The sequence below is a fragment of the Dermacentor variabilis genome, chromosome 8 (genome assembly GCF_050947875.1).
Source record: "Dermacentor variabilis isolate Ectoservices chromosome 8, ASM5094787v1, whole genome shotgun sequence".
Lineage (NCBI taxonomy): Eukaryota > Metazoa > Arthropoda > Arachnida > Ixodida > Ixodidae > Dermacentor > Dermacentor variabilis.
The window spans coordinates 112,913,864-112,929,905 of NC_134575.1; the positions used below are offsets into that span (position 1 = coordinate 112,913,864).

Here is a 16,042-nt window from a genome sequence, read left to right on the forward strand (position 1 = left end):
CCGAAGTCGTCGTCAAATATATAAGGAGTAAACCTGTATGCTGTCATTGCGAAGGGTATCGAATCGGAAGCGAACCAAAAACAACAAAAAGTGTTTTCGCTCGAACCTGTACAGTACAGGATGGTCAAGTTTCTTTTTTTCTCTCTCTCTCTTTTCAGACTGAAAAAAAATAAAACATAAACATCCGAGGACACCTAAATACATCCTGTGACTTGTGAATTCGAAGTATCGATGTCGAATTCAACGCCGCTCGAAGCAGCTTCGAACTTTGTTTTGTCTACGAGTAATGTTTTTGACATTTGCTGCTGGTTCTGTTATCAAGTTTACCGATTAAAATAGTGAGCGTTACTTTTTGTAGCGTTTTCTACTTTACAATGTTGACTTTAGTCCACAGTCTTTTGCAAGTTATTGCTGAGAAATCAAGGACTTCGCCTGACACCAACGTCCTGCGCCACGAGAGACGGAGGAACCAGAAGCAATTACCGAAGACGCCAGGCGCGCACATCATTTATAAGCCCAGTGGGGGTGGGAGAGGCAGGTTGAAGTTGAAGTTCATTCATATGCAAAAGATAGGTACATTAATGTATTATATAGACGAGGGTCCCAAAGTATTATTATTGAGAACGGGACCTCGGTTAGCAACTAATAACAGTGGATATCATAATATTATATTTGTTGCAAGAAAAGCAAATGATGATAACGAAAGAAAATTCAACAAGCAATGCTTTAATCGATGTAGTGTAACAGAAATAACAAGGGCAGTGAGAAAATTTATGCATATTTGAAAGGCAGAAGAGAATAAAAAAGAACGGAAAAAGAGAAAAAAATATGTGGCGCAGTGTGATAAGTGCGAAATTTAATTATTTTTTAAAATATAAGCGGTGATACTTATTAGTTAGGTGACTACGCGGACCAGACTGGCTTCCCAGACCATGACGGCGGCACCCGCACGCGCGCGTCTCGCGACCGCTAGGTTGCCGAAAACCTTACTCGCCACGCGGCATGGCGTCGTCGTACCTTCTCCGTCGAGGCTCGCTGGGGACGCACATCACAGCTGGGCCCTCTCTCCTCATGCAACACCTGGCGCCCTATCGATGAAGCAGGCGTTCCAATTCCCCTACTCTGCTCTGCTCTGCTCTGCTCCGTCGAGGCGCGCTCGTGGCGCAGCGTTGAAGCGAATGGGATTTTAGGTGTCATTTCACCGCTGTAGTCGCCGGGATTTCTGCTCAATGGGTCAGTTTATGCATTTGCGTGACAAAAATATTGTTTCCGGTTGGACATGCACACCTTTTCTACAGATTTTAACCCACGCGTTTCCTGCATGTAAGGTTCAACTGAGCTAACTAAGTTGAAAGTGCACACAATCTTCGCCTATTTTTAACTGTGGCTCCACCATTAGCGTGCTTTTCGTGGTATTGGGTTCGGGAGTAGGAGAGATATGCTAGTAATACACTCGTGGGCTGGTAAAGGTGGTCACCGTCAAATGGTTTTCAGTTAGTAGGAGAGCTATACATGACTATTGAAATAAAGACGGTCTTCCAAACTTGATCCTGCTTTTCAATGGCACATGTTGTACGAGTACTAGAAATAATAATGTGCGTTCACCATAGGCTTTCACACCGTGATATTGAAGTCTAAGTTTCCTGGGCCTACTATTTTCGGTTGCAGCTTTTTTTTCATTTTTAATAAACAATTGTGATCCCACCCTCCTTAGATATGACGCGCTGAGGAGAAATGGAATTGAGAAGAGGAACGGGAAGATAAAACTGTGCTGTGAAAGACCCCTCGCAGAAATATTTTAAAACACTCTAGGATAACCTTCCCACTGAAGAATTGCCTCCTGACCTCTTCTATTGCTGAAAGGTTTGGGCACGGACATGGATAGAAAAACCTTAACTGATGTTTTCTACCGCTCACTTCACGCCAAATGTCAGAATATACTGCATATGCCGGCGAAGAAACATCGATTAAAGACTAGCCATCGGCATCGTGATAACAATCAACCGAGTTATTCTAATGAACGCTTCGGCCTGGAAAGTAGAGTATGTTTGTGAAATGCCATCATGTGAAACAGAAAAAAAATACTAGAAGTTAGCGTGGGTGTCGGAAGGAAAATTTCTGATGCGTAAGGCAGAAATTTCCGGCGTGGTGCACGTGACGTGTTTGGATGACATCACGCGGGTCGCTAAGAAACCTGGCAACAATAATTTTGGATAATGGCTTAGAGCAACCACAGATAAACAAGATCTTACCATGGTCGCCTATGCGTTGCATGCTGCATTGCATGCACAAAAGGTAGTTAGAAGCGCGTCCATCGTGTACACTTTCGTGAGGCACTTGTCGGGCCGCGCATCAAAGCCTGAAGCGGATAGGTCGGCCTCTGAAATTCTTGGAATCTTTTTAAAATGCGAAAAGCACCGACGTGAACTTCCTCTCAAAAGTGCAGTTGCTCTTTTGCGAAGCAACTCTCTATCATTACTTATTTCCTAAAAGAATGGGGATTTGCCGTGATGCTGAAGGCCACTTTCATGTGCAAATCTTATGAGGTTACTGATGCGTCCATTTCGTGTCGTAATGATGTTGTGCTCTCCAACAATGGAAAGATAGAAGGAAATTACTGCGAGATACGAAATCTACGCTAATTAGCCTCATTACTGAAAAACACCTAAATCCTCACTCTAGAAATGTTTGTCTTTGTTGAAACACGCAATGTAGACTAGTCCCTACGTGTGACTCCCTCAGAGGTGGGCACCTAGAAGCAGTGACTTCCGAAGTTGCTGGAAACACAAAGGCACTATTCAGCAAGTGATGACCCCTTTAGAGAGTCGATCTAGACATATCGTAGAGTTTTTGAAACGTAAGTACAGCCCAGCGTTTATTGCTCTTTTCATTGATCAAGGAACTCTATTTCCCTGATCCTCATGATGCGTCGTTCGCGGCTGTGTCGATTGCATTGACAAGCGCGGCAGCCTAGCCTTTAAAACACTGCTGACCCCATAGCTCTAAAAAACCACTTAGGGGTTTTTTAGAGCTTCTTGATGCGTAGTTGAATTCGTCGTTCGACGCTTGTAATGGCAAGAGGAATCTAGAAGACAACGGAGTGTGCATCGTTTCATGCAGAAAAGCCGTGCTGAGTGACATTTTCTAACCTCATATGGCCGCCTACCTTGCTAACGCCTTCTGGTATTTGGAGGTAAAGTCTTCAGATTTGTAGATGACTTTTTAATTCTTTAAAATTCTGACCCCAGCACTGTCGAAACTAACTGGCATGGTGTTTTATCCCTGTTGAAAGGGTGTCTTGATCCTTCAGTATTAACGCATGAGCTCCCAGTTTCTTTATCGATCAATTTTTTACATCTCAAACCTATTTGAAGGAATAATGGTTTTTGCCGGATGAATGAATCGACATCTAAAAAACTTTCCTTGCCATTAACCTCAGCCAATTCTAAGCTCATGAAGCCTGGATTCGTTAGGCGGTGATTCAAAAATGGCCTCTCAAAGTCATACAACAACTTCTTGAAAAAAGATGATCGGTACAAAACTTGAGCTCTTCGGTCTCGTCAACGAAATTCGAACATACAGAAATAATTATTGTGTGGAGGAGTATCCCCGCCAAGAAACCCAGCCAAAGGACAATTTTGTTTCCAGGAAACTAGTTTGTAGTTTTACGTTCTACATTTTTGCAGGTACATTATCTCTCCTTTCGATGTCCTAGAGTATAACAGTTTGTTCACGGCTACGTAGGTGTAATGTTATTGCAGGTACCACAGGCTCACTAACTGAAGTTCTCTTGGAAAGCTTTGTGTCAGCTGCCAAACGCTTTCTTTTCTTGCTCAAAACTTAAGTTGAAATGGAAATGTACCCCTTTCATTTTCATGTAGCTGCGTTAGCCACATAGTATTTTCTTCCCCAATCCATAAATACCATGGAAGGCAGCATGCCTGGTGCACACAAACAGTGCGCCTCAACCTCTTTCGTTGAGACACTCAACCAACAGTTTCGTTGATGGCCATCGTGTACCACTTGCCAGGGGCGCTATAATGTAAAGCTATTCCAAGCTTTTAAATTCCAATTTTGCTATAACCGCTCCACGATTGGACAACATGTTTTTGGACAACCCCCGCTTCACCTGTCTGTCACGGGACGCCACGAAAACCGCGACAGTTCCCCATCTGATATGACGTGTGCTCACTTATTATCCATGATTGGACCGAAGAAAAAAAATAACTACTTATGATACGATGCGTTTTCGATATTAGACCATGGCTATTGGTCAAAAGCGCTTTGGGCGGCACCCACTTCTCCTTCCTGTCACGCGACGTCACAACACCGCAAATACTCACCGCGTCAAAGGGACGTATACGCTTTAAAGCCCCATTAATATGCCGAACAAAACTGAATTTTCTTCTGAATAGCCGCAGGCTGCCCCGTTCAGAAAGGAATAAAAGATGGCGGCTGCCGATCGCTCCGGCACTGGCTACTCGCACGCTGGCTACTGCCGAAGAGCATTTGTTTCTTTACGTATAATGAAACTTCTTGCATTGCCGTGTAACGTTTTCGAGCGCTTTCGGTACGTTTACGAACTCGTTCAGCCAATTTTTCTTTGCTGAGCATCCATTTTAGCATCGTTCGTAAGCTTGCGTTGCATGCCGCCGCAATTGTCGACGAGCCACCGCAAGTTAAGTAAGGGAAAGCGGACCAATCGCAGACGCCGGCACCACCCTCTACTTTCTGTTATCTGTTTTCAGTGCAGTGGCTCGGCCCTATTGAATCCCTCTCCACTTGAGTATTCTACACGCCTTTTGTGAACCAATTAGATTGGACAAGCCACTCAGTGCAGGCAATGTTATTCGTTTTTCAAGCAAACAAAAGTGACCACCTATGAACGAGGAGAGTGTTTGATTGGTCTGTTCAGGCAACCTTGCGGGTCACCACCCGATGCTTGCGTCGGCGGTTACGCAAATTTCACGTCAGGAGATTGGAATAAAAACATATCGGAATAGTCTTACGTTATAAGGCCCCGGATACTTAACATCGAAAACACCTTTACATTGTTATTGTTTGTTCTTGAGACGGACCTCTATACATTTAGAAAATTAGAGCTTGTGCATTTGCACGAGACACTTTTCACAGTGGCGAGAATATGACCACCTCGTGCGCTGAGATGACAACGAAGCTCGATTTTCCTTGTCGCGAAAACAACTGCTGGGGCGCACGGTCTATATTTTTGTGTAGAGCACAAGAGCAGATAAATAAATAAAGGACACTATAAATACAGATACTAATATTTATATTTGTTTTGTTGTCGCAGATGGCTCTGTAAGGTCAACGATAAAATTGAGCTGCCGCCTAAATATTTAATATATATAGAACACTAAACAAATGTATTTTTTGAGTAATTTTGTAGCCGGTCATCCCATTCTTCTATGTTGCAAACATCCTGAGAAAATACATAATTATATCTGGCGCTTTTGGAAAAATGTATGCGGAATGCCTTAGAAAAATGTGAAAACACACACCGGTTCATCTCCATTACATCAGTTATAATCACACGGAGTATCTATTAGTTTACCAATACTGCTTAACTTCCTCAGTCTGCGGCACTGCGTCTCAGCTACACACGCTATAATAAACAGGTAGAAAGGAAGAAGAGTATTGTTGCATCTGTAAAGTGCTGTGTCCGGTCTCTTCAGTGGGCGCTAATATTACTCGCTGAGGCAACCAGTGCTGCTTTTCTTAAAGGAGCTTTCTATTGAGTAATTTTGGTTGTGATCGTCGTAGCAACTGGAAGCAGGGATAAGAAAGAAGGGGAAGTAATAGTATCTCTCTGCCTCTAGAACACACGAGCCGCGCCGCCTCTAGTAAAACGACTCATACTACAGTGATCACCGAATAAAGCTTTCTTATGTTCTTTGAGAACACAATAGTTTACTTCCATAAAAGTAGGCATAAGCAATGCAGGGATTACATCTCATCGATTCGTCAGCTATCATCTCACTGCTTGGCTATAGTTGCGAGACCACAAATGTCGACTTATGTTTTCCAAATAATGGGTATTGTGTGAGCATTCTCGTAAGTCTCAGATTATAAGCTTATTGTGCCTCTAGGCTTTCTCGATAGGTGCACATGTAAGAATAATATTTCATGCAATTCTTAACGATGAAATCTCCGAAAACACTTCCAGTTCTTCTATTATAACTCTTCATTTTTTGCGTCGTCTGAGAAGCTGTGCAGAAATTCTCGTACGAGGTTATTTTGGTTACTTTACATATCAGAATAAGTGTGTCATTCTAAGGGTACTACAGATATTTCGATTTCCAATGGCTTGGCTATTTCTGCTGCTTAGGTTTTTCCTTGGTGTATCTGGCCTACTACTATTATACATTCACTTTTCTGTTGTACTGCCTTGATCAATCCAATGTTCCCACTTACTACTCGACTAGCTGTTTACGTTGCTATTTCTCCACATTGCCTACAATTATCTAAACCATCAGTGGCATTGTATTTCAGCTAAAACGTTCGTTAGAATGTTGTTTTTTTGCTCGACATAGTAACTATATCTTTTTCTATATCGTTATAAGTCACCTAGAAGTTATTCATGCTGCAGCTGTTTAGTTTAATGTCATAGAATTTCCGGTCTCTGCAGCCATCAATGAGCCCCTTCAAAAGAGTCGGCTTGGTCTTCATATGAAGTTTCCCTGTCTGATAAATGGTATCATAAGTCTGCACTAACTCGCCTTTTAACACTAAGGCAGCTAATATGCTTATATCCTGCACACAAATACAAATGGCAAATTTTATTGTGGTATATGTTGCGAGCGCAAGGACTCACCGGAACTGTAAACACATGCTGTTATTTGTTGCCTATAGTCATTTCTTTTCAAATTAATGTTTCATTTAGGGCTTGCGTGACTCTATTTTCAATCATATCTCAATAATTTGCCATGATTAGAAGAGAGAAGGAAAATTAGAACGAAGTCTTTAAAAGGAAGCTTTAACTCGGTTCGACCTCCGATGCCGCCTATTCTTTCAGACAGATGTAAAACGCAGAAACGCTTTCTGGGCAATTTTTGGCCGATTTTAAAGAAACTTGTTGCATTTCATACAGAAGGTTAAATTTAACTCACTGTTATAAAGCAATTTGGATTGATTGTTTACATGTTAATGAAGAATTTTTAAAAATGGCACGTTCCATCAAATTTGAAGCACGAAGTTTACAAATCTTAGCTTTTCACCGAGAAGAGGTATCGCAGTTTGTAAACTTCGTTAGAACATACGAAGGGGACGTATTGTTAGATATGAATTTATATGTTATATGAATCTGTTGCGTTGTTTACGAGGGCTTTGCCAATGTCATAATGAGATATTGGTGTTGCACTTAGGAGCTATGTATAACACATCAATTGCGCCTCCTTTGCATGTACTGTTAGTCGAAGTTTGTAGGATGGTGATATCCCTTTTTTCGTGCTTAGTTACACCGTTGCAAGCTTTATTGATTCGGTTTATGAAATTATGCAAGCTTTCGCAGTATTTCACCTAAAAGAATCGAAAATTCGCATTCCATGGTCAAAAATTTTATCATTTTCTTTCAAAAGCAGAAAGACTCATCAAGTTTGGTGCAGTGATTGCCGAGAAAAACGATTCCTCCTTTCCGGTATATTTGGATAAAAGCCTCGGATCTAAACCTTCCTGTTAATCCTCAATCTGGCAGCTTTTTTTTCATATGAGGGCATAATTCCTGTATTTGCTGTTCTAGATGTGTTGGATATTTTTTCATTCGTATCTCCGACCAACGTACACAAGCTACAGGCCACATTAGAACTTATACGTTTCTGGAAGACCACTAAGTCAAATCGGCGTTTTTATTACGAAAATTGGAGAATCTTCCAGGACGGCGCGCGTGTACCATTTCGCAATTTTTTAATGATGGTGTTGGTGAAATACCTTCTTTCTTTCGTATACGACTGAAGAAACAGGAGCCCAAAAATCAATTTTTTTTATTATTATGTGCGTAACCCTTAGTGAAAATTAATCTGCGAAATAAATGTTCAAGTCAACATAGCAAAAACTTCGATACGAAGGCTAGTACATCAAACATTCGTCTGTTGAAACCCACAAAATATTTACCGGAAGTTCAAAATAAAAGCATTACCAGCAGTTAAGGATAATACTGCTTATGAAACAAGCCTTTGCTACTTACATGCACTATTCCGGTTCCAATGCGTGTGTTCTAACGACAAGAGCGTGGAGCCGTTATAACGCCCTTTAAGATACCGCTTCTTTTTTAATTTTAATGGAAGCACTAAGAGAAGGTTTAACATCTGCGAGAATGTTTTCTTCAGTATTAGTCCTTTAAGCGCGGCGGACGCCAATGTCGTGTACCCATCACAGTTTATTCACTCCCTACCTAAGCTGGGTTAACCACCTCGTTGAGGACAAGTTTTAGAAATTACTCCCACAGCTGCTACAACCCTCCCTTACCATTTGTTCTTTCTTAGTTTGAAGAGTGTAAAAAAGGTAACAGACAGCGCTGTTTCGCATTTTAAGATAGCTTTATGGAAAAGGCTGAAGCTTTCTGCATGAAAAAAGTGGTCCGTGTAACTAAATAATTCCAATCAATTCTTCTCAGGTATTCACTGTAATTGTACATATTTGAAATGTAATATAGACTTCGTTCAGCCGTGAAAACGTGTGGTTAAAAATATCGCGACAAACACAACTCTCAGGACGGTGCACCGCAAGCGTGCTACAAAATACATAATAATAATAATAATAATAATCATCATCATCATCATCATCATCATTATCATCCAATCTATGTCCACTGAAGGACGAAGGCCTCTCCCTGTGGTCTACAATTACCCCTGTCCTGTGCCAAACGATTCCAACCAGCACCCGCGAATTTCCTAATTTCCTCGCACCACCTAGTCTTCGGCCGTCCTCTACAGCGCTTCCCTTCCCTTGCTGCCTATTATGTCCCCTTAATGATCCAACGGTTATCTAATCTGAGCATTACATCACCTGCCCAGCAGCCCTTTTTTCTCTTAACGTCCATTAGAATATTGTCTATACCCATTTTATCTCTGATCCAAACCGCTCTCTTTCTGTCTCTTAAACTTATGCCTAGCATTCTTCGTTCCATCGCTATTTGCGCGTTCCTTAACTTGTTCTCAAGCTTCTTTGTCCCTCTCCATGTCTCTGCCCCATATATCAGCGCCGGTAAAGTGCACTAATTGTATACTTTCCTTTTCAATGATAATGGTAAGCTCCCAGTAAGGAGCTCACGATGTCTGCCGTATGCGATCCAATCCATTTTTATTCTTCTGTGAATATCCTTCTCATGGTCAGGGTTCCCTATGACTTGTTGACCTAGGTAAACGTACTCCTTCACAGACTTTAGAGGCTGACTTGCGATCTTGAACTCTTGTTCCCTTGCCCGGCTAGTTATCATTACCTTTCTCATCTGCATAATAATGTCCTGCCCCACGCTTACAGTCTCCCTGTTAAGGTCCTCAATTATTTGTTGCACCTCGTCCGCAGTGTTGCTGAATAAAACAATGTCATCGGCAAACCAAACGTCACTGAAGTATTAGCCATCGATCCTTGCTCCTAAACCTTCCCAGTTTAATAGCTTGAATACTTCTTCCAAGCACGCAGTGAATTGCATGGGAGAGATCGTGTCTCCTTGTCCGACCCCCTTTTTATACGTATCTTCATACTTTTATTGTGTAGAATTAAGGGGGCTATGGAGTTTCTGTAAATAGTTGCCAGGGTATTTACGTAAGGCATCTGTACTCCTTCATTACGCAATGCCTCTATGACTGCTGGTATCTCTACTGAATCAAATGCTTTTTCGTAATCTACAAAAGCCTTGTTGAGAGGCTCATTGCACTCTACAAAATACATTGCAGTTCTATTCAGCAGTTTTTGAAAGGCAGTCTATCAGGATTCAGGGCCACCGTATATAGGTCATCTGTGCAATATGTAGTACATTTCGGCCACAGGTTTCTCAAACGTTGAGCCAGCCAGTATTAGAATTTCTTCACGCTTACTTCATGCGCTGTGTCCGAAAAGGTGGCGGCACAAAAACACGCTCAACTTATTCGTACGCAAACTGAGGACTGGTTTGAATAGTATGAAGTTACGTAACTAAAGGGTGTTTCAGCTATATTTAGGTAGAGTTTAAAGATATGCCGATGCAATGTAACACGATACGACCAAACGCATGTTGCTCACTTTTACAACTAGCGCGTCACGCAATTTTTGTATGTGGCTTAATTAGATATTTATTCAAGGTTGATTAACGAGCTTCTGAAGGAACGAATTAAGGTAAAAAATTATAATTAGGAAGTTGTAGAGCGCTTTGGAAAACGTCCGATAACACAGTTTCTAACTTTTTCACTAATTAGTATTCATGTTTTTCAGCTTACTGCGGAAACCCGCGAAATAAAATATATACCTCGTGACATACCCTCTTGCGCGCCGTGATTGCAGTACCCCCAAATTGGTTTCGTACAGACGATTATAGCATCTAGCAGTACATTAATTCTATTGCACTGTACACCAGCTCCTTTTATTGATGTCCCGCAAGTTGCCTTAGAGAGAACTATGAAGTTGAGATAAGATTGAAAATAAATGGATAGAAGGCAAGGGCATTTATTTCTATGGGAATACAAAATTATTGCAAGAAGTACAATGACGGCTACGTGAATAACATTAGCGTTACCTTTACTGGCCAAGGAAAATGGTTTTCGCTGGTGTCGTGCTTGGCACTCACTGTAACGCATGAACAGCAAAATGAAGGCCGTATGTCTGTGATAAAACAGTGTAAGCAGGATCGATCTCTCAAAAAATTGTCACGGAATGTTATATATCAAGATATGAACGTGGAAGGCCGACAAGAGAATATCTCCTAAAATTTCATAATGCTTTCAACATTTTGTTAAAAAATTATGGGTTGTTACGTGCCAAAACCACTTTCTGATTATTAGGCACGCCGTAGTGGAGGACTCCGGAAATTTTGACCGCCTGGGGTTCTTTAACGTGCACCTAAATGTAAGTACACGGGTGTTTTCGCATTTCGCATTCGCATTCTGGTTGGAGATTTCAACTCCCATCACACGTGCTGGGGCTTTCGAACTGACCAATGTGGCAAACGCTTGTGGGATTGGACAATAGCTAATAATCTGTCTTGTCTGAACTCTAGAATTGCTACATATATTTGTAAACAGTCCCGCTCCGCATTGGATTTAAGTTTCGTGAGTTCGTCCTTCACTAACTCATCCTGGACAGCCTTGGACTGTGCAACCAACAGTGACCACTTTCCAATAATGGTTGAAATTGCTTGCCCGATTATGCCATCGTGCTCCCAGGTACGCGTACTTGTAGATTATAATAAATTTAAATCCAACTTAAGGAACATTTGGCTTCTCTTTCCGAAGAGCAGGAAGACACCAAGGCTATGAAACTTTGTGCGGTAATTAAAAGAACATACAAAAAGGCTGAATTCAGTGTTACATCTGCAAAGCAAACATCTTATAAGCCTTGGTGGAATACAGACTGCACGCGAGACCACCGACGCCGACAGGCAGCTTGGAAGCAGCTCCCCTAATATCAGTGCCCCAAAAATTGGTCTGATTACAAGTTTCAAGCTGCTGTCTTTAAACGTACAGTTGCTAAAGCTAAAGAGGATTATGATAGGAAACAATATGATTTCCTTTCTAAATCTAAAAACAAAAACCGTTGTTTAGATATATGAGATATCGGAAAATTCTGCCATCGCCAGCTAATATGGATTATGTCAATCTGTCTCCCGATGAAATGAGAAAATCTCTTGAACTCCTTGCTAAAGGCTTGGAGAGTAGATTCACGTCATCGATGTCGTATAATTTGGAAAAGTAGCCCCATCCTTATTGTATACTGAAGTTAGATTGCCTTAATTATCCCAAGTGATTCGAAACTTACCTTTGTCAGCCCCTGGTACTGATGGAATTACCGTGCACATGATAAAAATTTTATTTGATCTATCTCCTGGAGACCTTCTAAACGTTATAAGCTATTCCTTACCCAAAGCCTGGATACCTAACGATTGGAAAGTAGCTAAAGTAATACTGATAACTAAAAAACAAGGACTAGGTTATAACATAGAAAACATCAGAACTATTTCTCTTACTTCTAATATGGTCAAACTCATAGAGAGGGTATTACACTGCCGAATTACTATCTGGATGACGGATAATTTAATATTAAGTCCAAATCAAATAGGCTTTAGAGCTAATTTCTCAATATGGTGTGCCCATGCTGGTTTAGAGAGCCGCATCCAACTTGCGGGGAAAGGAGAGAATATTCTGCTTTGATGAAATTAGATATAGCTAAAGCTTATGATAGCGTCGAACATTCAATTCTACTGGATATTCTGCAGCGTCGTAATTTCCCCAATTATATAACCGCGTGGGTGGCAGAATTTTTAAGATCAGGAGAATTTTATTGCTTCAAGGACGGATGTTCTTCGTCTAAATTCAGAAAAACTCGCGGAGTTCCCCAAGGATCTGTCCTATCCCCAATATTATTTAATATATTGATGAGCTCTATCCCCACTTGTCAGGACGTGCACGTTTACGTGTATGCAGATGACATTGCATTCTTTGCTGCCGACACTGACAATAACACATTATACCAAAAATTACGAAGATACATGAGCATGCTAGAAGTATGGCTTCAGACAATTTGTATGTCATTAAATGTAAGCAAAAGCGCCATTTTAGTGTTCTCGGTCATGGATCCGGTTTCAATTCCTATATCGTATAAGCAAAAACCCATTCCACAGGTTGAGTCTGTAAAATATTTCGGAATCACATATAATGGAAAACTCAACTGGAGTCCACACATAGAGAGTGTAGCGGGTAAGGCACAACGTGCTTTAGGTATTCTGCGCAGAATGAGTAACCGGAAATATGGACTACGTAGGGATTCATTGTTGATGATTTATAAAATGTATATGCGCCCCATATTGGAATTTGGGTGTGTGTTGTTCTCAGGCGGCCCTGCTTATAAAATAAAGCCTCTGGTTCTTTTGGAGCGTGAGGCCCTACGCCTGTGTCTGGGACTCCCTAGGTTTGTGGTTATTAATGTTATCTACCAAGAAGTGCGCCTTCCAACATTGCCCTGCAGATTTCGCATCTTAACAGTTCAAGCATTTCTGAAATTTTACAGCTTGCCGCTTAGATGATCTGAATACGCATTCATTAATGATCCAAATTCCTTCTTCCTTGCTCATTGGCCTCGATTTCACACTCCACAGATCCTATTTTTTTTCAAAAACAATTAGATAGCCTGAATGTGAAAATTCGAGAGGTATTTCCGTCAACCAAATCACATCAGAATATTAAGATAGATTTTGATGACATTTTCCCCCCAAACTCTAAGTTTCAATCTGCCACTTTTTTAAATAACCTGTTGCAAGATTACCTAGCACGCGTGCAAACAAATAACATAATAGCTACAGACGCTTCAGTGAACAACGAAAAGGCGGGCGTAGGCATCTTCTCGCTTCCGCTTGGCTGGTCATTCTCCTTGAGACTGCCAGACTTCCCCCCTGTTTTTGAAGCCGAGCTTTTAGCAATTCTTTTAGCTCTTCGGAAACTCCCGTCGAACTCAATAAGTGCGGTTATTATAACAGATTCCCTTTCGGTCTTTACTTCGCTTACGGCTTCACCCAATTCGCCACCACTAAAGACGTTTCTAACATTAGTTCCTCCACAGTTGAATTTTCTAAAACTAATATGGGTACCTGGACATTGTGGCTTACATTCAAATGAAATGGCAGACGCATTAGCGCGAGCATCCCTGAGTGGACCTATAACGCCTGTTCTTCCTTTGGTGACTCACATAACAGCAATCAGATATAGAAAATATTCAATTCATAGAGATGTCAGTGAATCAATAACAACATGGACAGAATATCAGCACCTCAAGTTTCCGTGGAAAATCCAGTGGTGTCCATCAAGGCAGTCAGAAGTAGCGGTCACGACATTACGCCGCCGTGTCCCTCCATTAAACGTATATTTACACAGGACTGGTCTGACGCTATCACCTCTATGTCCATACTGCCAAAAAACGCAATATCACTGGATCATTATCTTTTGGTATGTCGAGGATACAAATTGTTAAGAAAAAGACATCTAGAACTTCCGTTCGCAAAATTAGGGTTAATGTTGTCACCAGAAATCATACTATCTTTCGGTGCGTCAGTTATAGGGGTCAGCCACAGGCACGTATTTGATGGCGTTTGCAGTTACATACAGTCAACAAAACGAATAACATTTTAACTTTTGTCTTGCATTTTGTTTGATTTTGTATGTTTTGTTTTCTCTCTTTCGTTATATTTTTTTTCTCATCGAATAAGTGGCACTTCAAAAGAATAGGTTAACGTTTCAGCAAGCAATTCTTGGCCAATCCCCCAGTGTGGTTATGAGCCATAACTTGAGACCATCATCATCATCATCATCATCATCATCATCATCATCATCATCAAACTTTTTCAGTTTCACCAGCTAGCTTCATAGGATGGGAAGCTACAAGAATAATATCTTCAAGTGACACGTGAAAATGTTCGCTCGCGTAGCGATGTTTATCTCTGTAATTTCAAAATGTAGTTTAACACTTTTTTGATATATTTGCTGAAGCGGTCTGCGCTGGATGCATGAAAGAAGACGAAGAAGTGGCTAGGGGAGAAGTGAGGACGAAGTTGTTAGAATAAAATGGCGGACAATACCCGTCTCAATTGGATTATATGTTTTCTACCGTCGTTACAGTTAGGAACACATTTTGGCGCAGCCGACAGTTAACGAAGACCAGACATGCGGATGACGTTTTTCGTCGTGAAGGTGTCATCGGATTTTGCTGTGTTCACCCAATACCAAGTGCTCGGTGAGCCAGCAGCGGACCTTCCTCTCGAAGTTAGTTCAACCGCGCTGATCAACATGTTGCTGCATCAAGCTGCAATCAGCCGCCAAGTCCTGGTGCAAACAGGATCGGTAATAGTGAATCTACAGCTCAGACACTGAGATAACTCGTTCTGGAACCCATACGACGTGGCACCCTCAAAGAGCAAACACATGCCGGGAAGGTGAGCCTAGACTTGGCTGTTATAGAACTGCAAAGGCACATTATGCAACAGAGTTAAATAATGAGAACTTTGGTCCAAGCGCTTAATCAAGAGAAATCAGGACGTGGTATTGCGGAACCGGATTTTCCTGAAGGAAACTCGCAAAGTGGCTGTGGTTTTTTTCAGTACGCCTGTGGAGAACAATATGTGGCACTCCGACGACACAAAGATTTTGAATATGAGCCGCTATTTGGGCGCTATAGCCAGAAGATTGTATGACGTGCAACTCATATATCAATGACTAACATGTTGTGAACTCTGGAAAAGCAACTTTTAAGCCGCTTTTGAAGGCAGTGCAGTAGAAGAAGGGATGCTGCACTGCGGGTCAGATAAAGAGGTGGCTCTCTCCTCGGGGTCTGTCTTGAGAAGCGTGGCGTATTGTACTCTGCAGAACCGAAGTTGTCGTCTCCTGCTGTTGTAGCTTTGATAACGCAAGGGTTGTATATCAAGACGCGTAGTCATGTCGAGGTCAAAGGTCAAAGAACATTTGATGACCTTTTAAACTATCTACAGACCTCAATGCCAAGAATTACATTGAGAAGACAAAAGACAACCAGGTGGTAGAACAGAGCAACTTGATGTTCGTAAGGTGTGTGAACAGATTGAGTCGTTGACGCCATCTGAATGTGAAAATAGCTTCCTAAACGAAGTCCTCGGAAGCATCAATCATGACTGTGAGGATGTTGAAGAACCAATTACAGCAGTTCAGGACAACCTACTTCCAGATATTGTGACTAGCGTGGATCACAAGCCCCAGAATAAGACATTTAGGGAGACAGTGTATTTGGTGTCGTGAAGCTTATTTTATGCCCCCATTAAGGTAGATGGCATTGAAGGGAAGATTCTCGTTGACAGTGGGGCTTTCGTATCAATTAT

The 16,042-nt window shown here is 41.5% G+C and overlaps 1 protein-coding gene across 1 annotated transcript in view; it reads right to left on the minus strand.

The window, feature by feature from the left end:
• The window catches only part of LOC142591527 (uncharacterized), a 402,039-nt gene extending 393,828 nt beyond the window's left edge, over positions 1–8,211 (minus strand). The window contains exon 1 of the mRNA XM_075703849.1: positions 8,201–8,211. The gene's annotated coding sequence lies outside the window, so the exon portion shown is untranslated. The remainder of the gene's footprint in view (positions 1–8,200) is intronic.
• Between the last annotated feature and the right edge of the window lie 7,831 nt (positions 8,212–16,042).